Source organism: Rissa tridactyla, chromosome 2 (assembly GCF_028500815.1).
Source record: "Rissa tridactyla isolate bRisTri1 chromosome 2, bRisTri1.patW.cur.20221130, whole genome shotgun sequence".
Lineage (NCBI taxonomy): Eukaryota > Metazoa > Chordata > Aves > Charadriiformes > Laridae > Rissa > Rissa tridactyla.
Genome location: NC_071467.1, coordinates 150,649,812 through 150,677,714, shown reverse-complemented (window position 1 = coordinate 150,677,714; position 27,903 = coordinate 150,649,812). Strand labels below are relative to the sequence as shown.

General features: G+C 44.2%; 1 long non-coding RNA gene across 2 annotated transcripts; it reads right to left on the bottom strand.

The window, feature by feature from the left end:
- Positions 1-9,285: 9,285 nt before the first annotated feature.
- On the bottom strand, positions 9,286-26,638 carry LOC128906280 (uncharacterized). Of its 2 annotated transcripts, none has more exons than XR_008465110.1 (3): positions 26,478-26,638; positions 16,031-16,137; positions 9,286-10,120 (listed from the first exon to the last, which is right to left on the bottom strand). It is a non-coding gene; the product is annotated as an uncharacterized LOC128906280 (long non-coding RNA). The 2 variants fall into 2 exon arrangements; XR_008465109.1 differs by lacking the exon at positions 9,286-10,120 and adding an exon at positions 13,098-14,011.
- Positions 26,639-27,903: the final 1,265 nt, after the last annotated feature.

Sequence of the window (27,903 nt, the reverse complement as noted above, 5' to 3'; positions counted from 1 at the left end):
GTTTCTTTGGGCTGCAGTAAATAGCACTACATCGATTCTTTTTACTTTTCAGGCTGCAAAACCATTGAAATGCACCTAAAGATGGACATTACCACCTGCTTATTCTAGCTTGGCTAATGAGTTGGCTGAGACATCCCTGTGTCTGGGTGGGGTGCAGGCATGTTTCAGCAGGAAAACCATTTGGGCTCGATCATGGCTTTCTCCTGCACTCCTCTGCCTCTCCTGCACAAAGCAGGGCTCTTACGGAGAGAGAAGTGGGGCAGGCAGGACTATGCAGGCACAGATGAACAATGCCTTAACAAGAACAAAAGCAATTTCAAATCCCACCAGTTTGTGAGATTACTTAAGACGTTTGACTGAATGTCAAAAATGTTTCAATGAATCGTTTCGCCACCCAGATCTTATTTCTAGGCCCTCTTTTGAAAAAAGAAAAAAAATAATCCTGAAACTTAGTAATTAACTACTCGATTTCAGGTTTCCTCAAATACACGTTTATAATTCCATTGTGCAAATGTGACCCAAAGCAATAAGGCTTTGAACTGGTTAACTTCAATCTAGAGAAATAACCGTTCCACGTCCGGTTAGGACAAAACTTAAAACCCCACATCGAGCTTCTGGAGCCTTCCTAATGCCCCTGTTCTGCCCTGACATTTCCACAGATGACTGCAGGCATGTCTCCCACACCTATTTGGTTTGTGCCTGGCAGCTCCGCAGAACCGATCACCTTTCTTCCAAACGGATTTGGTCTGCCGGGCACGGACTTTAAAATAAAGTGTGCGATGCCACGTGTGCCATAAAGAAGCATGACAATGTGATTCACATGCTGCCTACAGATTTTCCGCAATGCCTGTGTATTGTAGGGCTTGTACTCCTTCATATCATTTGGAGGAACTCTCGGAATAATGATTTGGCGTGTGTAACTGGTTTTTCTATTTCTGTCGTTAAAGCTGCTTTCAGGGCCATGCTGAAATTGCAACAAAAGGCTTTCCCACATCGCAAATCACTGTAGTACTTGGTGTGCACTATATCAATAAAAAGATTAGCTTACTTATAGGAAAAGGATGACAAAGTCCACAATTGTCCAAGCCATGAGAAAAATGAGGTTCTGTTTCAGCTAAACCAGCTAGTAACAATGTCACATTTTAACCCTCAGCTCCTCAGGTACAGTATAAGGCTCACAAGTGGATTTTATCTTATGTGCAGCATTAAATTAGTGCCATTAACCTTGTAGGTCAGCTCTTTGAAGTCAAGCAGGCATTTTGCTATTGATTTCCATGGAGCCAGGATTTCATACTTATTTCGACTGCCTATTTATTTCAAAGCATCAGGAAAATTTTCTGCTTAGAAGCCCAGAAAAAAATGTGAAACAGAAGGATATGAGAAGAGGGATTTCTCCCTTGGTGTGAATGCAGCATCTTCCAGTACCATCCCAACTGACAGCAATCTATGCAGGCTCTGAAACAGCCCTACAGGGACCAGCAGAAGTGTTTAAAATACTTCTAGAAATCAATTCTAATGGCTTTCCAGGAGTGGAGAAAGAAAGAGACAGGCAGACTAATGACTCAAGTGAAGCTGAAGCAAACAGAAGTGGGGCTGAAGGAGGGCAGAAGAGACTAGACTTAAATCTGGATTCGTGGTGCACTGAAAAGGTGGAGAAACTACCATACATAACCATACATATCCCTGTTCAAATCCAGGTTTTTAAGGTTCCTCAGAACAAAATTTGACTGAGCCAGGTAGAGGAATTTGAGAGACGTAATTCATTTTTTGTTCCCATGCACTGAAAGGGGAGAAGCACCAGGCTCCGTAATTTTATTAGTTAAGCATTTTAAGGAGTGCCAAGAGTTGATAGCAAATTTCCAAAAGGCCTGGCTTCTGTCATGAGGAAATCATATTCTGTAAAAAGAGAAATAGCCAGCAATGAAAAAAAGTGTCAGGAGTGGGGAAAAGATACCTGGCCAGGGACTGGTGACGGCGAAGTGCACACTAAGGAGCTACCGGTGAAGGGTTTTCCTGGATGGCAGAGTGGGAGAATCACAGCAAACCACAGAGCTATGGACGTGATTATTAACATGTAAGAATGGGCACCGTACTGAAATGGTGCACGGCAAACACAGGACAAAACGATGGCCCTTTACGTTGGAGAGCTTCCAATCTAATCATACCTGTGGGTAACACATAATCCAAAAGACTCTACTCAAAATGCTCAGGCGTTGGACTAAATGACCTTTACAGGTCCCTTCCAACCCAAACTACTCTATGATTCTATGATCATACTGGTGCCCAAGCAGTCACGCTGCCCCCACCTGAGTCCTGTCCAAACATGTTAAACAGCAGTTCCAACCAAGTCAAAGTAGTTACACAAATGCTTATTTCTAAATATAAAGGAAAGATCTGTATCTAGTGAGCATGTAAGAGAGCCTTACAGGATGCTCGAGCGGGTTTTTGTATACAGTCTTCTGTTCCTTCTAAAGGAAAACAATTTACAGCCCTTTTTCTTTGGTATTTCCACAGCCCCTGGGCTCATTTTTAATTTGTAACCAAGGACTTGATTTTGCTGGGAACGGTCAAAATAGAAATTCTTATTTCTCCGTGCATTTCCTTCCAGGCAGCCTACACAAACCCAAGTGGAATTCATTGTTCTAATGAGAAGAAAAAGGAACAGCATTTCAGCTGCCTGTGGGGGATCCTCACTCTGTAGCAAAATGCACTACACGGCATCAGGCCCTCAGGTTCTTTTTTTTTTGTTTAGAAATGTGAATATGATTTTTTTTTTAAAAGGAATAGTACCCCACTGCAGAGACAGTGACCAGAGGAAGCCCAAGGCTCTCAGAGCAATCATGCATGTTGAAGAGGAATGGCGGGTTGTCCCTTTTCCCAGCTGCCTGTTGCGATTCGGGATCTGATTTGTTGAAGTTCACAAGCTCTCAGTCATGAACCAAGTCAACACAAATTGTGCTTTGCACATACATAGTACAGTCTGATGCCAAATGCTAACAAAATCAAGGTCCCGGTATCTCAGGTAGGTGCTCCAAATTCATCAGGTAGTCTCTCACCTCAGTCTCTGTGCCTTAGCTTCCCAGCTGGAAAATGGCTATTCCCCACCAGGAGATCATTTTGCTCAATCCAAATCAAAACATCTTGTGCATACTTATGATCTTTTATGATTTAATAAGAAAGCATAGGCCAATGAAGTCTTACATTTCAAGTTCATATTTAACATGCCAAAATGAAATCGCTCCAGTTTTCCTTTTACCTTTTTTCTTGCAGAAACTATTCACTGACCTCCGCACAAACTAGTGAACTATTCCTTGTCCTGAAAACGCATTGCAAAGAAGGAATTATGCATCATAAACATTTATTTTAATACTGCAGGTAACATGTTTACGTTCCGTTTCTTAACGCTGTTTTTTTTCAGCAGGGACCTTCTGTTAAAAGCAATAAAATACCACCGTTGGGCAGCATCCTTGTGACACTGCTGCAGTTCCTCAGTGACAGCTGGACTTGGTACATGGTTTTTAGCCACCTGAGAAAACGAAGCAGTAGTGGCAGGCCATTAGCCCTAATACAGAGGAGGAAAGTAGCAGTGCATCCAGTGCTCTGCGTGAGGATGTCAGACGAATGACAAGACTGAGCAATCTTTGTTTTGTTTCTCCAGGGAAATGTGCTATAGCCCACTTCAGCCGGGGCTTGACCCCTTCTGCTCCAGGCTGCCTTCTCCCCGGCTGTCTCCTCGAGTGTCTGCTGACCACAGCCCTGCTTCCCAGGACCCAGTCTGCCCAATTTGCAGTCCCGGCATCTCCCATCTGGGCCTCCTGTACCCATCTCTGTTTTGCTGCCATTTCTCCTCTTACCTAGCCACCTTAACTTGTCCCTAACCAGTCCCTTTAAAGCCAGGGTTTAGCACATCCCTAAAAAAAGCCACAGAGCTGCCCCTGAGATGCAGAGTGGTGAAACTCAGGAAAAGAAAACAGGGAAAGGCAAATAGTTCTGGGGACAACAGCAAAAATGCAGGAGGAGGGGGCAGCCCATGTGTCTCCTCCTAAAGCAGAGGATTAACACAACAACCCACATGAGACCAATGTCCTGAAAAAGTCCAGGTTTGGCTGTTGTCCAAGGACACAGCGTAGCAGCTATACGCACGGCAGAAGGAGAACACCCAAATAAAATAATTGCTGTGTGTCATTGCTGTCCTTTCCTGAATCCTTTCACTGTCCCGGGGACACGTACAAAGTCTTTTCTTCCCTCCACACTCAGCTGCCCAGCTGGACCCCGTGGCCTGTCCTGCTTCCAGAGTCATGCTCAACACGAGGACGAGTTTGTCCCTCCGCTGAATCATAGCCCTCTTAGCAGCAAACACATTGCATTGAATTTCTTTCCTGCTTTTGGGGGCTTGCCCGCGCCGGGCAGCACCTCTTCTGGGGTGGGATGCTGTGAGCAGGGCAGGCTGAGGCGGGTGTGGAGGAGGATGCAGAGGTCCAGGAGGGCTGGGGACGTCTGCGGCACGGCTGGCCACCCTGCACACGCCAGTCACAGCACGGGGGGCACTGGAGTCTCAGACAAAGCGTTACTGGTTTGGAGTTTGCTTGCTTGTTCTTTCAAGTAGCAAAGGAATACATTTTTTTCCATGACTCCCTTGCTATGGGAGCTGGATTAGTTTTGAAGAGACAATTCTTTTAGAGACAAGAAGCCAGCTTGAGGAAGTCACCAGCCGGGAAAATTTCTGCACCAACAGTTAAACTTATAAGCATGAAAAACAGCCCTATAATTAGGACTAGGAGGTGCCTAAACAGGCAAGTGCCTGCAGCCCCCACCCGCCAGCCCGGCCTCACAGGGTTTGCTATCAGCCCCGCACTTACTGCTGTTTGACTTGGGATATCTCTTCCCCCCCCCGCCACCATGCCTACCTTCTTAGGGGCTTTTTAAGGGAGTTTATCAGTGGCTCTTTTGGAAAGTCAAATAAATTATGTCAATCGGTCCCCCCTGCCCAGCTATTAGTGACATTTTTGAAGAATTCCATTAGTTTCATTAGATATGATTACTTTTCCACTTAGATGTAATGTTCCTGTTCTGTATAAGAGCGATATTTACTGATGCTATTGTACTTTTAAGTTAGCGAGGTTTTCTGTGTTGGCAGTGTGTGATCGTGCACACTTTGGCAGGGTTCAATGCAAACAGAGATGAGGGCACTGTAAATACCTAGGCAAATGAATAATGTAGCACCAAAGAGGAACACAAGTCAGTTAATATTAATGCCAATATCAAAAGCATCTAGGGCAGCAGACAAGACAATTTTTCTCTTTGTCAGGAATAAAGGGAGATCAGCAAGGGCCATGTATGGATTGCGTAGCTTGGCTTTAAAAACACTACATAATTTGAAAAAAAAGCCATCCCAGTTCCTCCTCTTTAAAGAAATAATCAATGCTAGTTCTCTCTCTCTGACTTAGTAAAGAAACTAGAGTTATGCCTTTAAACCAGGGCTGTCAATTTATGTTGACAGACCTTGATGAATATAATTACAGAGCACCTAACCCGAGTAGCAGTTGCAGGGGAGAAGTTAAAATGAAAACCTAGTATTGGAAAAAATTGATCAGCCTTCTTTCCTTTTCTCTCTGGAGCCTGCTCAGAGCTCATTTATTGGAAAGACTGATGGCAGCACGGAGACTGCGGGACTAGCCCAGGCTCGCTGTGCAATGCACTTAAATGATTAGGGAATATTGGACACCTTCGCTGGAGTCGGCTGTTTGTCCTCCCGTCTGGGAGCCGCGGGGCGCTGCCCGCCAGCCCTGCACCAGGGCAGCCCCGCGCGGAGCCACTTAGTGCTGCTGCTGGCGCGGGAGCCCCCCCTGATCGATAGCCCCGCTCCTCCGCTGCCTTGGCTAAGAGCTGGAGAGACTAGTCGGTGCATACGTGATGACTAGAATTTAATTATATATCAGATTGATTTTCAATTACAACTTCAAGGAGCTGCTCGCCAGCATTTCAAGTTCGTGAGAAAGGCCCCGCGTCTCCTTTCTGAATTCTTTTCTCCCCGTGTTCCTGCGCTATGTGGAAAATTTTACTGACTCTCTACCTTCAGCTCTCTGTCTAGGGATAAAGAGCTTCAAAGTTTCCAGTAATAATGAGAAGATCAGCTCTATCTGAGTCTGAACCTATTCAAAGCTGGAAGAGGAATTTTGAGATGTGGAATAAAATTAAAAGGTCTAGTTATAATGGTGATTATTTTTTTCTTCAATGTAAGTTTCCCAGTGCTGAGTTAAGAAGCAGAATCTACCTTCAAATTGAGTTTTTTTGACCTTGGGCATAGCACCAAAGGGGTCTGAATTCAATCCAGCCTGTAGAAATGGGAATGTGTGAGTAATAAAACATTGTCATTTCATAAACCCGTCAAAACCTGGTCCTGGATGAAACTGGGAATATTCTTCATACAAGAGCAACCAAGTACATCAGAATCCAAAAGTTTTCATGAAACCTTTCTGGATCAGTTTTATTTCTTTTGGATGTTCTTATGGCTGTTAACATCAGATATTTTAATAATACTTTCAACAAAGTGCAATCACTATGTGAGCTGTATACTGGGTAACTACATGAAAAAATTAAGATGGAGCTGGATTTCAGGGGAAAAAAAGATCAATTGAATTTCAGTGATGGGTAAGATGTGCTTACTCCAAAATAGGGAGACAAAATTTACCAGTGGACTCATACTGAAATATTTTAGAATTATGTAAAGTGGAAATCTTCAGAAAAAAAGAAAATACAAAATTTTGAGTGGAATTAAAAATTGATTTGGTGTGGGCAGGAAAAGAAAACCCTGAGCAAATGAATAAAGAGCAGGAAAACAGTAGCAATCAAAGGACTAAAGCTTATATCTGCTGGGACTGGGAATGTCTTTGCTCACAGTGTGAGCAAATGTGTGTGACACAGCCATCTCCATGTGCACCACAGGCTTTTCCAGTGTATGGCACGTAAGCTCCATCAGGTAGCAGTGACATTGAGCGCTGCTGATAAGAGAGCAGCAACAGCGTCTGCCCCAAGGGCTGCGGGAGGGACTGCAGCCCCCTTGCTGCAAGCACGGCCACAGGCTAACACCCCACTTGGCCGGCTACCCCGTTTGCCCCGTACGTGCATAGCAACACCAGGTAAATGCAAAACACCTTTTAGAAGGTACATCGCTACATGCATATAAACAGGTATATGCTATATACGTTAATAAATTAGTCCTGACTTCTGTAGCAAAGCCTCTGTTTTTTATAGAATAAAATTTTACCCTGTTTTTTTCCAGGAAGCTGTACTGGAATAGAGATACGACTAACAGTAAGGGAAGGTGAAGCCATTCTTTAATAAATCTGTAAGCTGCTAAATACATCCATTGTTCAGATTCATTTGAATAGCAGTATTGCTGTAATGTGTTCTTATTTAGATTTTCTTCATTTTCTGAAAAACTTGCATGGAAATCTTGACAATGTGTTGTGTGTAAAATCCAGCCCTTCTCTCCTATCCAGTCACAAGCATCTTTCTTGAGACATCCAATCTACCGTGCAGATATGGTTCCCTTTGACTGTTTTGAAACTGCCACCTGGTTCCCCCTCCATGTTCTCATAATAACCATGATTTTGTTTACTGTATTATACCTCCCCTTTTACCTTCTTTCCAAAAAGAATAGTCCTAGCTGAATTACCGTCTCTTTTTCAAGCTTTTAATTACCCTTCTTTCCCTTCCACCTACGTTTTCAAGTTCTATTCTATCCTTTTTGATCAGTAGGAGAACAGGTTTGCACATGATGTTCATGATCCAGGCACACCTTGTATTTATTCTATTTGATGTTGATAATTCCTGGTTTTTCTCTGCTCCCTTCCTAGTAATTCCTAATGTTCTATTTACTTCTTGTGATTGCTCCTATCCATGAAGTTGATGTTTAGATAAAACTACTTACTGGAACTAACTTTCCTAAGGATTATAGAATAACAGAAGAGCTTAGGTTGGATTGTGGGAGGTCATCAAACCCAATGGCCTGCTCAAAGCCACAAGGTATTGGAAGACTCCCAAAGCCATCTCTTCTCCAGGCTAGATAGATAGATAGATAGGCCCCAAACTCCAGCCTCCCCGATCTCCTTGCAGGGCAAGTGCTCCAGCCGCCACCATCCTGGTGGTCCTCCACTGGACTCACAGTTACCAAAGCCCTTCTTATACTGGTGGCCAAAAACTGGACACAGCATTCCAGGTGTGGTCAATTAAATACAGGGGAAGCCTCACTTTCTTCAATCTGCTGGCTATGCTGCACTAGCTATTTATACTGTTATTTATACAACCCAGCCTCCTGTGCGTGTCTTTTCACTTGTCAGGATTAGGAAGTTCGACACTCACTTTGTCGCCCAGTCACTCAGCACTGTGAGATTCCTCTGCACCATGCCAGTAAAGTTTGCTTTCTCTAACACGATCCCATCAGTGAACTTTGTCGTCTCAGCCTCAGCCCATTTCTCCAGGTTGTTTCCGAATATATCGATGCATTATGACTCAAGTACCACGACAGCCTGGCAACTGAATTTATCCTATTTCAAAGTTTTGCAACAGAAGCAGCCATACCTTCAGGTAGAAGGCATGATTAGCCTCAGCCTTTCAAAAGCCTCAGCATCCTTAAAATACTTACCATATTCTCAGTCCCCACTGACTGCATTTCTGTTTTAACGTGGGCCCAACAATCGCACAGAGCATGCCTCTGTAGGCAGCCCCATTGCAACCACGGAGAAGTGTACAATAACCAGCATTATAGCTGGTGGTAGACACACACAGGACGGGGTCTCCAGCGCTAAATCTTTAGGGGTTGAGTTACAGTAGCGATGCACAGCACCTGAGTAGGGGAGGCATGAATAATACAAACATCTTGTCTGTGTCTGGGCTTCCGAACACCACCAAGATCAGGTACACAAAGTTCACCTAATCAACAGGGTCCATCTGTAGAGCTGACACATGTGGTTGTAACAGATACTGGCCTTTTATGTGAAAGTGAGAAAAATTCTCAATAGGGAGGACTCAAATGCACCGAAGCTGGTTGGGCTGTCACCACCACCGCTTCAGAAGCCTCCGTTATCTCTTTCACTTCTGTTTCTCAGATTTCCCTTGAAAGCTCAATTGTGTCTTTGACATGAGGATGCTAGAATGAAAATGGAAATGTCCAGTGTTTAGAGGCGGAGGTCACCTGAATACTCTCAGGAACTAAATGAGACAGAAGAAAAATACACATTAACTTTAATACAAGATTAAAAGCACTTCATGATTCAGGTTTTTTTCTTCTCCTAAGGACTAGACTCCCCCTTTCAGCCAGGATTTCCTGACATCAAGCAGTCAGGGTGTAAGAAGAGCACGTCACGGGGACTACAGCATCAGGATGGCAGCATCCCTCCTGAGGGAAGGGTCTTGTTCAGCATTTCGGTGCTCGTTAGAATATTTTCTCAGACAATCATAAATCAGGGATTAAGAGAAAGGATTTTCACAGGGAAACAAGCCCTTGACAGAGAAGGCAGAAGGATGTTTTTGTACCTTATTAAATAGAGGACAGGCCCAGGACACATCCTGAGTGCTGCTGTGTTTAGTCCTCCAAAACAGAGCAGCTCTGCAGTAGCAGCACCACACATGTATGAGCAGAACAAAGATTTACTCTTAAGGATCAAAAGGAATTAGAGGCAGGTCAAAATCAGAAACATTTGTATTTAAATCCTCATAGGCTCATGCCTGTTTGCTGCAGAAAGTCTGCCAGGCTGTAAAATGTTCAGATTGCCTTTTTCTCCATAAGGCCAGGCTTTGGAGGCCGCCTGCACTTTGGAAACAGTTTCCCAGAGGCCATGGCTTTTCATAGACACCGTTTCTTGTGTCTTACAGCATGTTCCCAACAAGCACGTCTGCTGAATCTCATGTTTAGTTCAGTAAAACAATGTGCATTTGAGAAAACCTTGGGTTTTCCTCCAAGAGGACTGCTCAGTGCTCTTCAAGGCAACTGTTAGAAGCTCAGGTGCTGAGAGAAGATCCAATTTTAAGTTGCAGACAATGCAGCCACACGTATCCAGTGAATGCCAGCTGATTCTTCTCATCTTGAGTCTCTTGAGCCTCCTCCACCTAAAATGAACTGGATCAAAACCATCATGTTAGTGGGTTCAGCGAGTTGCCTGTGCAGATGTGGATGGGCTCAGACACACTCTGCATCGAAGAGGAGAGTGGTCAATGCGCTGCCTGAGTGCTGCCTGCTGGAAGCAGAACAATTTGCTCCTGTTTTGTGGTTTCCCCTCCGACGCCGAATCCTCCTTATTTTCCAAAATCTTAGATCTTCTGAGCCCCCAGACACTGACATTATACTTGTTTTTTCGCATGTCTGTTCCCAGACCTGTTCTTTCATTGCTTCTTCAGGGGAGGTTTAGATTAGATATTAGGAAGAATTACTAAAAGAGTGGTCAGGCACTGGAACAGTCTGCCCAGGGAGGTGGTTGAGTCACCATCTCTAGCAGTATTTAAGAAACATCTAGATTTGGCACTCCTGGGCATGCTTTAGTGGCAGAGATTGTAGGGTTTTGTTTTGTTTGGGGTTTTTTTTTGTGTGTGTATGGTTGGACTCAATGATCTCAAAGGTCCTTTCCAACCATGAAGATTCTATGACTCTATGATTCTTTTGCTTCTTCAGTTACCACCTTTCTGAACCTGAATGTCAAAATATATTGTCTATTTCCCCCCTTATCAGAAAAAGAACCATTTCCCACTGCATGTTTCCCACTTCTACAATAGTTCTCTCTCTTTGTCTTGACTTGGCCTATATTTAACCTTTGTATAATGTACAAACCTTTCTCCCACTGCCCATATGAAAGTTACGTTACCCAAAATTTTTCCTGTCTACTCCACTTCTCATTGTCAAGTTTTCCTCAGGATACTTTATAGGGAGGATGCTATATAAAATGTTCATTGCACTGTGTCCTAGGGAACTGGCTGTTTTTAGTGTTATCAGTGGCATTATTAGAATGAACCATATTATATGGAGGTTTGATGGGAATTACAGAAGCTGGGTTACAGATCTACTCACATCAAAGTGAGAGACAGAAAGCTTGTAACATGGGAAGAAAATGGATGACCACATCCTAAAAGTCTCATAAAGGATTTCTCTTTAGCCTTATGTAATCGAAAATAATAATAGGTCCTTATAACCCAAACCTTTGTGTCCCTCCCACAGGCTAATGAAAATTTTCATGTGCCTCTTGCCACCTTTTACATTCAGGCAACAGAATGAGTATTTCCAGAACCACTTTTTACACTTTTTTTTTTTCCTTTGTTTGCCTGAAATCACTGTATATCCCAGAAAATATAGTCCACGTGTGCTAATCACCACACTGAATATCATCAAGAGAAGAAAATAGACGGCATAAAATAGGCAACATCGCAAACTAACACTGCCAAAGCTGTGACACCAAATTCCCAAATCAATCTAAGGAAATCAATCTAAGGAAAATCAAATCTGCAATCCTCAAGCAGTGGCTGGCATAACTGAACAGAAACCTGCCTTGAGGAAGAACAAGGCAGTGGCACGCTCACTACATCTGAAAATCTGTAATTACAATGAATTTAAGACCAGGTTCGACACTGTTCTCTGTGTGTGTCAGATACCTGGATCTCACCTCATCTGTGCACGACGTCCTGCAGAATCCGGCCCTGAAGGATCCCTTCCAAGCTGGAAAGGAATAAGATTCTCTTCCGTTCCATGAAAGAAACAATCCTGTTTCCTATCAGCTTTGGAGACATGGTCCCAGATAGACCCAGCCCCACGATCTCTGCTCCTTGCACCCTGAGGGACTCCAAACCAGAGGTCCTCGTCCATTGGTGGTATGGCCCCAAGGCTTCCCTGCCAGCCCTGCTGACAGGCTGCCAAGCTGCCAGGTGAACAGCAAGATGGTGTTTCCAACAGCTGTTTTCTGAGTCTTTCTACCTTTATATATTACTTTTTTTTTTACCGTGGGAGGCCCAGAGTCAGGAACCAAGGGCCAACATGGAGCTCGATCATGTAGTAAATGTGTTGCCATCGTGGCTGGAGAGAAGCAGCCTGAACAGCCAACACGAGTGCACTTAGAAAAGCAAACAAAATTACCCTTTCTGTTTTTAAGAAGTCCTGCGATTTTTCAGCCTGATTCATGATTTTCTTGTGAGAGGCTGAATTATTTGGGAAGGAGACAGTCATACTGTCTAGCGCTGGGCAGCCAATAGCCGTGCTTTGAAACACCCTTGGAGAGACCGCTCTTCCTGGGCTGTATAGGGAAGTTTGGCTGCTTAATGTGCCCTGAATCATCCTGCAATTAAATGTCTGCAATGGGGATAGCAAAAATGCCTGTGATGTTGGAATATTTGTCTCTGACAAAGCTGGAACAAGTACTGATCTGAGGAGCCTCTCTGCTTTAAGAAACTCACCGTTGATCAGTGCACTGCTATAAATAAAGCCTATGGGTGAAGAGGCAGTGGGCATCAACTGAAGCCATTTTGCCAATAGGTAACAGGTATATGCCAAAATCGAGTATAACAAACCAGCAAATCACTTTCATGCATGCAGAACAGATTCTGTGTTCTGTCTTTCTTCATGTTAAAATGCCTCCAAAGTCAAAACCCCGGCTAACATCACCAGGTACAACATGTCAAGCTTAAAGCCTGAAGATGGGCACATTAGGAATTTCATTGTGTGATTCTGTTTTGCCAAAAAGCCTGTTGCCCAAGAACTTTTTAACTAAGTGGTTTCAGAAAAAAAGATTGAAAATTCTCAAATTCTCATATCCCACAGGCTCAAATTCAGAGGATAAACAAATCATGACAGTTTAGTGACATGATAAGTCTTGAGGCAAGACTTGAGACCACTTTTGTGACTGACCATTTTTTTATCTCCATTTTATATGTGGGGCGAAAAGAAGCATAATTCCTTGCAGAGGAGTTATGTGGCAAAGCTGAGAGTTGTACCCAGGCTTTTCCAGACCCAAACTGGACCCTTCTCCGCTTTTGTCTGATACATGGGAGTCTTTTGTTTTCAGGAGTTGGTTACTTTTAATAAATTACTTGGTGGGGAAGGAGGGAGGATTGTGGGATTGTGGGCTTGCGGGTCTCCCCCATCATAAAGATACATATGTAGAGCTAGAGAGCAGCAATAGATACCCAGCTTCAAATCCTACCCTGAGGAAGCGGCCCTAGAGACTTTGATAGAAGTTACTGTGATCTGGTGGCAGCTGAAAGTTCCGAGGAAGGAAGGTACAAGAACTAGAAGGAGAGACTGGATAGCACAGCTGGCTCCAGTCCTGGAGAGCAGCTTCCATGGGAGGATGAGAAGCTTTTTTATTTCCAGGGAAGAGCTGATAAAATCAACATCAGACATCTCAAAACTTTAAGATCCACCACAGTGGCAAAATATCGTTTTTATTGTTTGATATTGTTCTTTACACTGATTTATGATGAGTTACCACAACGAATCCTGACATTGAAAGGCTATTTACTTTTCATGCGAGACAGACTCCTTACAATAACGCATTTTTTTTTAAAGCCAAGTTCAGCCATTAGCCTGAAGGAGACCATCAATTTGAACCAAATGAATTCTCTGCCCACGAGTTTCAATAAGCTTTTTTTTTTAATCTCATAGGGGAAAAAAAAAAAGTTATTGAAAAAAAAGTGATTTTAGGAAATAAATTCAGAATGGGTTTTCTGTACAACTGAGAGGTGGACATTCATGGTTCATTTCTGGGGGAACTTTTCATTTTCCTGCCTTAACATTTATTTATTTTTTAGTAAAAAACAGCAAGGTATATAAAAGAGCAGTGTCACAATTAAAGAGCAGAGCTGGAAACCTGAAACTTCATCTGCAAAGCCCGAACACCAGCCATGATTCATGTTCCACTGATGTGGCACACGCTGGAAGCTGGGATGAGCACCAGCCTCCAGCACGCAGCAGGCTGGTCTGGGGGGAGAGCAGAAATCTTGCAGATGAGTAGACTCCACCAAAGTGCACACACTGGAAATATAATGAAGAAATGAGCCATGTGCATCAGAGTGTACAAGCTATCTTCATGTTTAGGGACATTTGTATTGTAGAAAAAAGCAAAAGTGTTGTTTATGGCAAAGCATCTTGGTTTTTTTGGGCTGCGTTATTAACAGGTGACTGGTTTTACTCTGGTGGGCTCTGGTCCATTAGAGCTACTGCACACACACAAAGTGAGTTTTGGACACGAGAACTGGAGAGGGGAGGACTCCTTAATCTTTGTTATCCCGTGTTTCTTACAGGATATTGAACATAGAATCATAGAATCATTTAGAATGGAAAAGATCTTTAAGATCACCAAGTCCAAGTGTTAACCTAGCACTGCCAAATCCATTACTAAACCATGTCCCTCAGCACCACATCTATGTCTTTTAAATACCTCCAGGGGTGGTGACTCAACCACTTCCCTGGGCAGCCTGTTCCAATGCTTGATGACCCTTTCAGTGAAGAAATTTTTCCTAATACCCAATCTAAACCTCCCCTGGTGCAACTTGGGGCCGTTTCCTTTTGTCCTATTACTTGTTACTTGGGAGAAGAGACCGACCCCCACCTCTCTACACCCTCCTTTCAGGTAGCTGTAGAGAGCGATAAGGTCTCCCCTCAGCCTCCTTTTCTCCAGGCTAAACAACCCCAGTTCCCTCAGCCCCTCCTCATAAGACTTGTGCTCCAGACCTCTCACCAGCTTTGTTGCCCTTCTCTGGACACGCTCCAGCACCTCAATGTCTTTCTTGTAGTGAGGGGCCCAAAACTGGACACAGTATTCGAGGTGGGGCCTCACCAGTACTGAGTGCAGGGGGACGGTCACTTCCCTAGTCCTGCTGGCCACGCTATTTCTGATACAAGCCAGGATGATGTTGGTCTTCTTGGCCACCTGGGCACAATGTTGGCTCATATTCAGCCAGCTGTTGACCAAGACACCGAGGTTCTTTTTCACTGGGCAGCTTTCCAGTCAGTCCTCCCCAAGCCTGTAGCGCTGCATGGGGTTGTTGTGACCCAAGTGCAGGACCCAGCACTTGGCCTTGTTGAACCTCATACCATTGGGCTCGTCCCATCAATCCAGCCTGTCCAGGTCCCTCTGTAGACCTTTCCTACCCTCAGGCAGATCAACAGTCCCCCGCCAGCTTGGTGTCCTCTGCAAACTGACTGAGGGTGCACTCGATCCCCTCGTCCAGGTCATTGATAAAGGTATTAAACAGAACCGGCCCCAATACTGAGCCCTGGGGAACACCACTTTTGACCGGCCGCCAACTGGATTTAACTCCATTCGCCAGCACTCTGGGCCTGGACATCCAGCCAGTTTTTTCATGCTATGCCACATTTTGTAGCCATATCCAGCTATACCTATAAGGATCACACTCCTGACCCACAACCCCCTCCAGAGGCTACCTGAGGGTCAGAGCCGTCACCTCTAGGCTAAGCTGGATGGAAATGTTTCTATTTAAAACTGGAAAGGCTTTTATAAAGAACAGCTCCATTCTTTGTGGGGAATTTCTGTGAGAAATACTTCCTTTACACAGAAAATTTATGTGGTAATTTTTTTAGTAAAAAATAAATATTTGAAAACTCTCCCTTTCCCTAACAGAATACGTTACCTCCCCCCACTTCCCTGCAATGGGGATCTCCATCCGGATTTCATTCCTCACAATGTGTGGTGGAGAGGTTTCCCTGTGATGTTCCCTTCTCTTGTAAAGGAACTTTCTGCACATCCCTCATACCCCTTTTTTCAAAACAAGCTCTGGTCCAAACTCACACCCACTGGAACGAAGTGCAACCCTGCAGGCAGACTGCAGGCTTTGAATCAAAAGCACAAAAAACACCTCACTCATTTTCCCTGGCTCTCTGACTCCCTTCTGCACTTTCTTTTCCAAAACAGGAGGAGGGAATCCCACAGCGTGTAGCTGTTATTCGCCTTTTCCTTTCCCTCTTCTCCGCTGAGGTCAGGAAATAAAGCAGCCTGAAGGAGTATTTGTTCCACATGTACTGATGCCTCACCAAGTAGCCTGAGGCAGGGGGAGCCTCCACGGCTCCTGCTCCGTTTTCCTCCTACCCATCCTGGAGCAGGACGAGCAGAACCCATCGCAGCAGTCACTGCCGAGGCTCTGAAACAGAAACCACGAAGTGGCAACTTAATCACATCATAGAATCATAGAATGGTTAGAATTGGAAAAGATCACTTGTGCAGCTTCTCTTCCTGCTCCATCATCAGGAAGGATCCTAACAGAAGACCTCCCAGGCAGCTCTGCATCACAGATACATTTATCTTGTGCTGATTTTCCCTGTCCTCTTCAGGCAGTCTGAGACACGCTGTTGCTGATGTTGCTGCTGAGAGGCATCCCAGAACCTAGGTTTTGTGAATTTGTAAAATACAAGAAATGTGTGTATATTTTTAAAGCTCAACACATCTTGCATTCAAGGACCCAGAAAAGACTTCTCTATGGAAAGAAGGGAGAGTTAAAAAACCATAAAGGCTAATAGTAACAGCTGAATATCATTTCCGTGAGCCATTTTATACCAGGACTATATCTGTCTGCTTTAAACAAAAGGAGATAAGCAAGCATCTCTCCTGAAACTGATTATGCCTTTATTTATTGCTGCTGCATTGCTGGGGCGGGAGGCAAAGATGGGTTTAGCGGGGATTAGCCCTCGGTTGGCTGCACTCAGGCCATCGCTGCTGCTCGGTGTCAGGGGCACCAGCAGAGATGGATGCTCAGGCTGCGCCACCCCAGGTACCTGTCCCAGAGAGCAGCCTGGAGGCACCTCACCATCACCCACCACAGCGCTCTGTCCTCTTTACTGTCAGAAGTGGCCCTTCTTGCTCTGTGCTTGCCATTAGTCTCTCGGGGAAATTTGACAGGGCCCAGGCTTACTCCAAAAGAGATAAAAGTGAAAAGGTCACACCTCCGGGTCAGAGGCTAAAAGGCAGATAAAACGCCCTGCCTGCAGAAGCAAAATCCAAGGGAAATCAAACCAGCTCCCAAGAAAGGGTAGCTTGTAGGCTGAGCTCCAGTGGGAGGACACAATTGCCCTTCTTTTAGCAACTCCCCCCCTTTTTTTTTCCAACACGGGTTAACAAAATATATATAAGCTTAAAACAAAATAAACTCAAATGAAAAAGCCAGCCTGCCTCCCCTCCAATGGCTGATTTAATGGAGACTTCTGCTCTGCAGGGTCATCTTTTCATCTCTTACTGATGGCAGAGGAAAAAAAATATTTTTAAGCACAGCAAAGACAAAATTTGGTATTAAATGTCTTCCTTTATACCAAACAGGGGCACAGCTATTCTTCTGAACGGCGACTTTAGAAGAACTTGGAACAATAAATCAGAAAATGTCAGCTTTCAGTTAGGCTGGTTAATGAAGGGGATAGTGGCAAGTTGTGGGAGGAAAGGATAAACCATGAAAAGCAAAAACACGAATAATACAAAACATATGTAAATGAGGATCTAAGGAATCTCTTTAGTGAATTTAGCAAGAAACTATTAACATTTCTACAAGCAGGAAAGGCAGCTTTGAGGCTTCCCAGCCAGAGTGAGCCAGATGCGCAGGCAAGTGGACTTTTACATATTGAGCCACAGGCTCAGAGAGAAATTTTGTTGATATCCAAAAAGAAAACAAACCTTCAGGACACTTCTCCCAGGGGAACCAGAGCAACAAGGGTGGCTGAGGTTTGCGTGTGCAGGTGCGAAGCGAGATCCTGCGGCAGCGCTGCGGAGACAAGTGTGCCCACCCGGAGCCTACACATCTACATTTGCACAGACGGCTCCAGTTGCTCCAACATGAGCACCAGGAGATCAAACTTTTGCAGTTTCCCTTCTTTTAGTTCACATGTCTGCAGTGTGCTGTTACAGATAGTTTAGAGGGCATTGTATGAGAGTCGGATATTGTCTTGTGTTTACTGCTAGTGCGTAGTTTTACATAACCACAATCTGTTCCTCTTCAGCTTTATGCCCACGGATCCAGGTCTCCCTCCCCAAAAAACTGTGAAGGTTTTGCCATTGACTTTGCTTGATTTCCATCACTTCTCCCCTACTTCTGCTTTTTCATTCAGCAGAGTTTTAAACCCTCAAACTTCTCTGCATAAGACCAACACAAGGAAGGAATGAGGAAATTCAGTTTTCAGCTTAACCAGGACAACTGCTGCGCTATTAGGAACTCATGAGGTTTTATGAGGCCCCAGAGCACTACAGAAAGGTTGACATGCTATCTTATGCAGAAATGGAAAATCTGGGGAACGACCAACCAATTTAACCTCGTCAAGATACTTGAACACAGTATTAAGCAACTGCCTCATAGCAAATAGGAATAACTGATAAAAAGAACGGGTTAACTTGGATTTGTGAAGAACGAAGAATGTCAAACCACAGTCTCTTCCACCAAGAGAGAAAATGTTTTACTGTCTGGCAAAGGATCCATGGGTTCAATTTTGAGTTTAATAATGTGTTTTCTGGTATGTCCCTTGCTAAGGACATAAGCTTTAAACAAAAGCTCTCCAAAATGAGTGCCCAATTGGCTGAAAAATAGAGCCAAGTAATAGCATTCAGGACATCAGTACCCGACTAGGAAGAAACACCTACCAGGCCACTGCAGCTGCCTCCCAGGCTTTCATGTACTAGCTTTTTCTTCTAACCCGACTGAGTGTGCTGCTCACAGCTGCATCTAAGAGCAATGGTTTAAGCAAGACGTTAATAAAACCACATTAGCCATCTCTGCTCCCTTCAGGTCTAAAGTTTGAGGTGATGAATTGCACTTCTGGCTTTTAAGGTATTCTCCATGCATCTGCGCTGGGTTTCAGAGCAGATCTGGCTCCCAGGCGCCCAGCTTCCAGCTGAGCATTTCACAACATACATGAAGCCCTTTGGGTAGATACTGCCAGGCTGCGGAGAGCACACCTTCATTTCTCTGAACTCCTGTGACAGAGGAACTTGTTCTAGGTCACAAGGAAGACTGTAAGATAATAGGATGGGGCTTGGAGGGAAAAAATATATCATTTCCAATATTAAAAAAAAAAAAAAAGAAAAGCAGAGATGCTTGTTAAAATACACTTTACTGCAAACTTCATTGTTTGAGGTTGTAAGAAAAGTTTTACTTTCCAGATGGTGAAATAGTCAATCCTGCTTTTAAAACACCTACAATTGGCTAGCCGATAGATCCATACAGTCAAAACCTGGATATGAGACTTCTGTCACAATGATCAAAATCAGAATCACAAGCAGAACTCCTAATCTAGTGGCTGATAACACATTGTGTAAATCATTACATTAAGCGATAAGGCCTCTGGGATTCATTTTCAGCGTATGGCTGATCATTAAACCTCTTTCAGGTCTTTTAAGGTTATTCTGAAGTTAAATCAATATTTAGCTCAGCTCTGCTGCTGTCCTTCATTGACTGCATCCAAAGGACACAACCCTTTTCTCAAATAAGGGGAATCCTCACTCTGGTTTTCACTCAAAACTCTTCGTTCCAATTTTTGGAATATTGGACTGTTCCAGGAAAGCTCCTGAAATGAGTTCAGCAAACAGTTGCTCAACCCCCTCCTTCCCTCCCCTCTAATCTCGGGTGCTGACCTGGCCATTCATTCTGTGTTTGCAGTGGTGAACTCTGCAAACCGAGTTTCCATGGCAGCTCTAATCCGTGAATAGGGCTGGCTCCATCGGTGGTCACTTAGGACAGGCTCTGTCCTCCCTATGTCCTGTCGCTGGCGGAGTCACAAGACAGAAAACAAGCACCTTTGGTAAATATGACCTAATGAGATCCCCGGCTCTGTGACGGGGTCCTGGAAAGGGAACGTGTGGGGACACCCGCCTCTTCTGGGATTTTCCACTGAGGTCTCTTGCTGGTTTCCTGCCAGTTTTTATAGACTGATTTACTTAAACTGCATTTCTTGTCACTTTTTCATTCTTCTTTTCTTTTTTAGATACAGATATAACTGAATGAGCATGGCAAAACCATGGTCCGGCTTAGTGAGAGCTGTGTCCAACGCTCTCTCCTTTCTGCAGGTGCCAGGTTGTCCTCTCCTCACCTGCCCTATTGACTCCCTCTGTGATTGCAGGACCCCCACGGCATTGAGCAGGCTTCCTCCGGGGACCGCTGGGACCTTGTGGAGGTCCTACAGTGCTGAGAGTGGGGCCTGTGCTTTCAGCCTCCTTCGGGTTGAACAACAGAATGCAGATGCCCTGCTACAAACCCTTCCCCATCTGGCGCTAGAAGCTGCCCGGAGTGCTTCTGCAAATGAATTGAACAAAAATTGAATTCTACAAGTTCCCCAAATAGTACATAACTTCTTTCATTTTATGCTGAACAATCACAGTCAATTCATCTGGGCATTAAAATGATTGCCTGCGAAACCATCTGAGAGGATAACAGCGAAACATTTCCAAAAGATGAGGCTTTTCAAGCTGCTAAGACATTAGGAAAACATGGTACCATGTAAAAATATGCCTGAAATACACTGAAGCAGACAAGCTGTGTATTTTGAGTATATATTCTGTACATTCTTTAAAGTATAACTTTTACTCGGTTCTTCCAAGCTTTTTTCCTTTGCTTTGGGGCATTAAAGTCTTGCTGTCCATCTTCTTTTAACTCGTTACGTGAGGCACACCGAAGGTAAATGTGCTGGGCACCATGTACACGCATCTGGCCTTTATGCACTGTCAGTCACTTGCAGTGTTGGATGGGACTCAGCCTGTTATTTAAGGTCTGATTTCAACTGTTTGCCCTAACGTAACACAGAACAGTTGTCACAAAAATGCTGATGGTTATCTCCACGTACTGCAAATACGTTTCTGAGACTTCAGAGGGCTGAGTCCCGTAGTCCTTACTTTGGGAAAACTCCCACAACCTCCACTAGTTGACGTTTCACCCACAATTAGCAGCTACAGTCAATGTATTTATAGGAATTTCTCTGAAATCGAAAACACAGGCAGACTAATGGGATATAAAAGAAAGAGAAAGGAAGTGACTTTGGCCATGGCTTGCTTCCACCCCATGCAGCCGAGGTTGGACAGCTAAAGGACCCCTGGCCCAACGCCTTGTCAATTACCTTAATCCCAACCCAAAGAGGAATGATGCTAAACACTCCACAAAAATGCTTCCAAACATTGCCACGGGAAAATGCAAAAGCGTTAACCCTGCCTTCCCGGGCACAGCTTTAGTAACGGACACGTTGCCTTTTACACAGAGAAACACATGAACTTAAAAGACATACCCTGCAGTGAAAAACTTGCACAACCTCTCAGAATGAGCAGAATTAATCATAGGGAATAATTGCAGTTCTAAACAAGAATATTTATGACATTACATAAACACCATTAAAACAAACTGAGAAGCAATAATTTTTAGAAAGAGGAAAGGAGGAAGTGAGGCAGGGGGGATGAAAACCAATCAAAGTTTATAGTTGAAAAGATAAAAGTTCCCATGTGTCAATCATCTTGGAAATTGTTGCTTCAGCCATCACTTGTGCCTTGTTTACTTCCCTTAATAAAACAGGGAAAGAATTTTGTTTATAAAGCTAGCCAATGTTTGGAGTTTAAAGCATTTTTCTTAAAAAGGATCTTTCAAAAGCAAGAAGAAATGTGGAAAAATTTTTTTCCAAAATGTTTTAACTTTTCAAGAAAAAAAACATTTCAAGTCATTATCATCCCAGCAACCCTCTTTTCTTCCTCCCTCCCTTTTTTCCCTTTTTTCCAAGGCAGGGAAGGATGAAGGGAAGAGGGAGTTTTCTTTCCTTGTTACTGAATGAAAAAATTAACACAACTGTATTTTTAAATTAAAAAAAAAAAAAGAGTTACAAAAGAAAAGCATTTGGGGATTTTCTTTTCTTTTCTTTTGTAATATACTTGTAGCATTTTTCTAACCAATTCTAATCATCAGAGCTGGGGCAAAAGTTTGCTATGACTTTTACACTCCAGATTTTATTCTGAAAAATTGGAGCTCTAAAATTGCCCTGTGCAGCATCACACAGGGCTGAGCCTGCGGGGCCAGTATTGACCACCAGGAGACTGAGAGCTCGAGCGCCTGGCAGTAACTGGGGGGACCTTTGCCGACCCAGAAATGGCCTGGCAGTTCCTCTTCGGCATAGATGCTGTTTCACTCCCTTGGGTTTGGGTTAGACATATCGCCAGTGGAAGCAGTGCGTACATGTACCACGAGCATGTGAAAGTGGTTTAGAATTGCTCTGTGAAAAGACAACGTTTTGGTCAAAATGCTGCTGCCTTCATTTTCTATTCAGACTTGGGCATATTCCAGCATCAAGAAAAGGATAGGAACTGACAGCACCCAGAGCCAGAAAACATATTTATCTCCTTTAAAATTCCCTCTTTCGAGAGCTGGCTTCTGGGAAGTGCAGCCCAACCTTCTCCTGTATGGGAGCACTGGCCTGAAAACGGAGACGGGGTTTTCATGACCCAGGCAGGGAGCTGGGGCTCTCGGTGGGCCAGATGGGTGGCTTTCATGAAATATCTGCAGATAGTTGGTGGCCTGGAATTCAACATGAGGGAGCTATTAGATACAAACCTGCATTTGAAAGCTGGGTGCACCTTTGCAGGGGCAGCAAAAATTTTTGGAAATGGAGTACCATGGCTTAATAGCAGCGCCTCCCTCCAGACGAGCATAAAAATGCTCTCAGCTGACCGCAAGTTGTGGGATCGATAACAAGTCTGCGATTTGTACACAAATACTGCAATCTAATTGATACACATGGGCAGCAGATATGCTTTTGCAAATCAGCTGCGATTACCAGGATCCCTTGCAGGACTCAATAAACAATGTCTGGCTTTGGGGCCGCAGAACACACACACGGCTACGCAAACCTCCCAAACAATTTTCCACTCTGCCACCCAGGCTCCATCAGCCAAAAGCTTGTAAAAGAGCATGCGACAACACAAACAGCTTGGGTTTAGCTGAAAGCCCAAAGCACAAAAACTCCTCCAGCCCAGCGCAGTCTGCATCCAATTCCCCATCTGCTGTAGGGAAACGTTTCACTTTCCAGGTTTATTCTTCAGTAGCCTTAGAAACAAGAAGAGATCCACTTTCCCCCCTTACCCAGGCACGCTCCATCCTCCCCTCCATCTCCTCGGAGCTGAAAGCACTTGGGTCTCATGGCCAAGCGTGGCTGGTCAGATGGGAAATCGCATGTTGCCCCTTCCTCCTCCGTTTTCCCTGGTGCCAGGCACTTCCCCGCTACCCTGATTTACTCGTCGAGGTGTCGGGGAGGGTTTGCTCCGCTAACTTCAGGAGTCAGGCAGCATTTCCTGAACCAGAATGACGGTTTAAGTAAGGTCCTTCCACTGACCTCCCCGTGACACCGTGCTCATGAATAACCAGGTCTGTCGCTGCCCCTCATGCTTAATTTTCTCTGAGGAAATCTTCTGTTAAGGGGCAACAGTTTTCCATTTCAGTGTACAGCACTACCCAGCTGCTTGTTATTTCACTTGGCTGAGCCTGACAAGCTAATGGTATGTTTGATTTGCACTACCAGTTCCTGCTAGAGACATCATAACTTTTATTACAGACGTGGTTCTTGTTAGAGACTCAGTTGTCCACAGAAGAAAAAAAAAATGCACGTTTATTTCGGTCAACTTACTGGTTAACTCATTATTTGCAAGCGCAGTGCTGGCATCTAGCACACAATCTGCTGCATTTCTTTTTAGTGCATTTCACTGGTGTTTGTGCGGCAAACGGATAAATCATTCTAGCTGTTCTTTTGATACGCATTCCCTTTGCTGTCCTAAATCCTTTGAGGATGATCACATTTCTGATTGCTAGAACATTTGCTGTAAACTTTCTTAGACACTGTGCGGCTAAACTCAGATCAGCAGTTGCCACAGGGGAAAAAAAATGGGTACGGGAGAGGATAAGCAAGAATACATTTAATTGGACATAGCTCAGCATAAATTTTCTGCCTTGGTTTTTCTGCTCAGTGTTCATAAAGTTATCAGAGTGTCTAAGGAACTTCTGCATTATTCTTACACGCTCAAAAGTACTGCATGTGCCGCATAAAACTAACACACTACACTTTGCAAGAATAAAAAAGCAAACTCAAAGGACTAAACTACCACAGTCCTGCTTGTTTGCAAACAGAGAATGGATATTTTAATGAGGAGAGAGACCGCTTGGATTACGAAGTCTGTTTCCCCATAACATTCCTCCTTTGTACGTGAGGAACCCGCTCGGGGCAGGACAGCACCCTCCGCACCTTCCACCACGCTGATTCGGGGCACCCCGATGGACACGTCTGTGTCTCTCACGCTCAGCAACCCAGATGGAAGGATCCCAAACCTAAAATTGCTTATGAAAATTTTGGCTGCGCTTCCCCTCCATCTCAGTTTACGTGCCAGTATAAAGGGGGTGGTGTTCGCACACATCACCACACTGCAGCCTTGTGTAAAACACGCTGGGTTGAAATACAACATATACAAGCAAAAAATAAGTAGGCTCATATTGTTGGCTTTTCCTAGGAACCGGAGTAGGTTTGTTACATACAGGACCGCCAGTGCAAGATATCTATTTGCAGTGTTATCAGAGACTGTTAGTTTCTCATGCAGAATATTCTCTAATAAAGGCCCCTTAAAGCTCCTGAACTCTTGATCCTCAAAACAGCCGGTCTGGAGAGCGTTTCTTCCAGTCTTTGAAGTTGTAGCACTCATAAAGCTGACCAGCGCTGTTTGTGGGTTTGTTTTCTTTCCATATCTCTCCTTTTCCTTTAAGACCAGACAGAAGATGACATTATTAGCAGGCTGCTCACAAGCACCTAGTAGTTTAGGGGCAGGCTTTTTATTTCTGCTTTCAAGCAGAGATGAAAGATTGTAAAAAACTCTCTTTTTTTCTTTTTTTTTTTTTTCTCCTTAGGGAATTACAGCTCACAAAAGTTCTTATAACTCCTTACAGCAGCTATTTTACTACTCAGGGAGGATATTTACTGGGTCACTTTCTTCCTGCAGCAGGCCTCAGTGTTAATAAGCGGTGTCTGTGAGTTACTTTATGCTCTTCATACTTTATTTTGATCTAGCTGTGTGTTTAAGGAGCTAAAGAGAGTGTGTCTTGATGAACTACTTACACCAGAGCTTTGCTCCAGGCCAAAATGTAGAGAGGGCTTTTTTTCTGCTTTTTCTTAAAAGTTTTTGTAGGTACGTTGAAATCTGAAAAATGGGGCGAGCTGCCAAGGTTGCTCTGCGAGTCTGTTAGCTTCTGCTCACTCAGCATTAACATCTGTCTTCACTAAAGTGTTACTGGACCCCCGGTACACTGCACGGAGCAAGCTCCAGAGGCGCTTATAGAAAGCAGAGCTCGGGGAGGGGGGAGACCCACGTCCCCCAAGCCCCCAGCTAGTAGCACATTTTCAGTCAAATTAAGGCACCACTTTACTCCAGAAGGCTCTGCCCCAGATCTGCATGTCCGGCGAGCCTTCGTATCAAAGACAGCTACAGGGGGAGAGACGAGGAGATTGTGCCAAGAGGAACCTAGAGCTGGATTCTCCCTCTCAGCCTTGCGTCCCATTCAGAAGGTGACATAAAATACAGCAAAAAAAATATTTTTTTCTCTCTTTCCAAACAAGAAGTCAGTAGTTTTAGTATATATAGTATATATAGAACCATATACACAAGATTTTAGTATATGGTTCAAACTCAAAGTGCAATATCCCTGGGGGCCAGTCACCCCTAGGCCCTCAAATGAGGCCCACGGTCATTACACCCCCACGCTCTGCACTAACACACCCAAAGCAAAGCAGTACGGCATGCCTCCCCGGTGAGGTTGCACAATGTCTTTGTACCTAATTAACATTCGTGTGGCCATCCTACAAAGAAGCCAACTCTGCATAAATGTCAAGTACATGAGTCTTACCCAGCCCCTTTTTAGGTTCTATCAAAGGGGGGAAAGGAAATCACGTAAACCCCCCGTAGCACCTGGTGTGATGCCTTACACGAGACTTGGGTGCCCTCGCTGAGGCTGTAGGTAACATCCAGCAAGTCAGTGAATTCGGGAGAACGTCCTTGAGGTGAGAGCAGCGTCCTGCTCTGCAATGTGTGCGAAACCAAAGGAGCTACCAGCACGTGGTGAGCAGCCGCCTGCCTCTGAAGGCACATCTTCAGTGTATTCACCATCCCGTTTTAAGAAGTAAGGTCCAGCTTTCCATGAGCTGACAAATTTCCAGGTTTTGCTTTGTGTACTGCGTGCTTACATGCCCGCTGCACAATCAGCAGCGCCTGGATTTTTGGATTTATTGGCTGTGACCAGACACAGGCTAAGTAAGTAAACAGATTAATATGTATTAACATACTGCATTCGTTCAAAGTTCAGAACTTGTGCGCACATGTGAGGGTGGTGTTTATCCATGGTTCTTACCGAGGGAGCTGATTAAAAACAGGATCATGCAAAGTAAGCAGTGCAGTAAAAAGACGGCATTAAAACATTTTTTTAACTGAAATATTCAGAATAATGGTTACCTGATTTAATGGTTCATCAAACTATAGCTCTCGCATAATCTTCAAGGGTTTGGTGGTTTTATGTTGTAACTTGTAGCTGATGCTGCAAGAAGTGAGAGTTCTTATGAAATTTTTTCCGTATTGTTAGCCATAAAAACCATCCCTAAAAGAAGTCATAATGCCTCATCTACAAGAGACAAAGGAAGAGAAAGGACAATCACATATTGGTGGCCTTCCTAATGAAAAAGAGGTCTCAAAACAGGTACAGACTAATTATTATAGTACCTTTTTTTTAAGCTTTTGGCTTGTAGTCTTGAAACCATTGGATATTTTCTATCTAAACATAGTGGGACAGTAAGTTAACTAAACTTCCATTTTATAATAGCAATAAAAAGCTCCAGGTGTGCGTTAACACCCTCAGAGCTGCGAGTGTTAAGTACAGCAGTACGAGCTGCCACCTCGCCCCCTCCCCGCAAGGCTGATCCAGCCCCTCGCCCGGGCTGGATGCCGGGGAGCTGCGCTCGCAGCCCGCTTTGCGGAGCAACACAGCAATGCATTGCCAAGACCAAAGAGGAGTTTTCCTCCAGTAGTTGCCCCAAATAAAACCTAAATTTTTTTTATTACATAACTTTCAATCCAAAACATGGGGTGAATCACCAATACAACATTTTTTACAGGAGAGGATGTTCTGTGGGGTTGCAGCAGGCTGCCTGGCCCTCACCTCTCAGCCTGCCCACCACGAGCCATCACTGAAACCCTGCTGCTGAGGAAGAAGAATCAATCTCCATCAGGAAAGTGATAAAAGGAATTTCTTGCTGAAAATGTTTCTGAAAAGATCTTTCCAGAAGCTGCTTTCCCATGGAGGACGCCAGGTGAAAGCTGGATGATCAGAGGTGCCACCAGACCAAGTGCTCTGGGATGTGACGGTCAAATTTTTCACTTTAGATCTTAAAAAAACCCAGCCACTTGTTTTAGCACCTAAACAGCAGGCTCAGGTCACTTGATAATTTAGTGCTTAGGCTCGTACTAGGTGTGCTATGTAACACTTCCATTTCAGGAGCTGCGATAAGGCTCTCCCCGTCCTCACCAAGCACTTTCTCAACTGGACAGTCCCTTGCACAATGGAAATCCTCACCGTTAACATAGGCATTTTAAGCAAAGCATTTTCAGACCTTTTTTTGCTTCTCTTCTCACACCAGACCAAACTTTGTATCTCTTTTATGGGATTTAGGACTGAATTTTTAAGCCGGATTAATGTTCACTGTCAGGTCTCCTAAAGATTCTGGCTACCAGGGAGCAGGAACCTAACATCCTTTATTTCTCTTAGCCTGGATCTAACTTAACTGCAGCTTTTCCATACCATTTGTAAGTATCTTTACAACCTAGAGGTTAATCAGTGTCTCTTTCTCACTTACAGCCCTCTAAGTTATCTAACTATATCTACAAC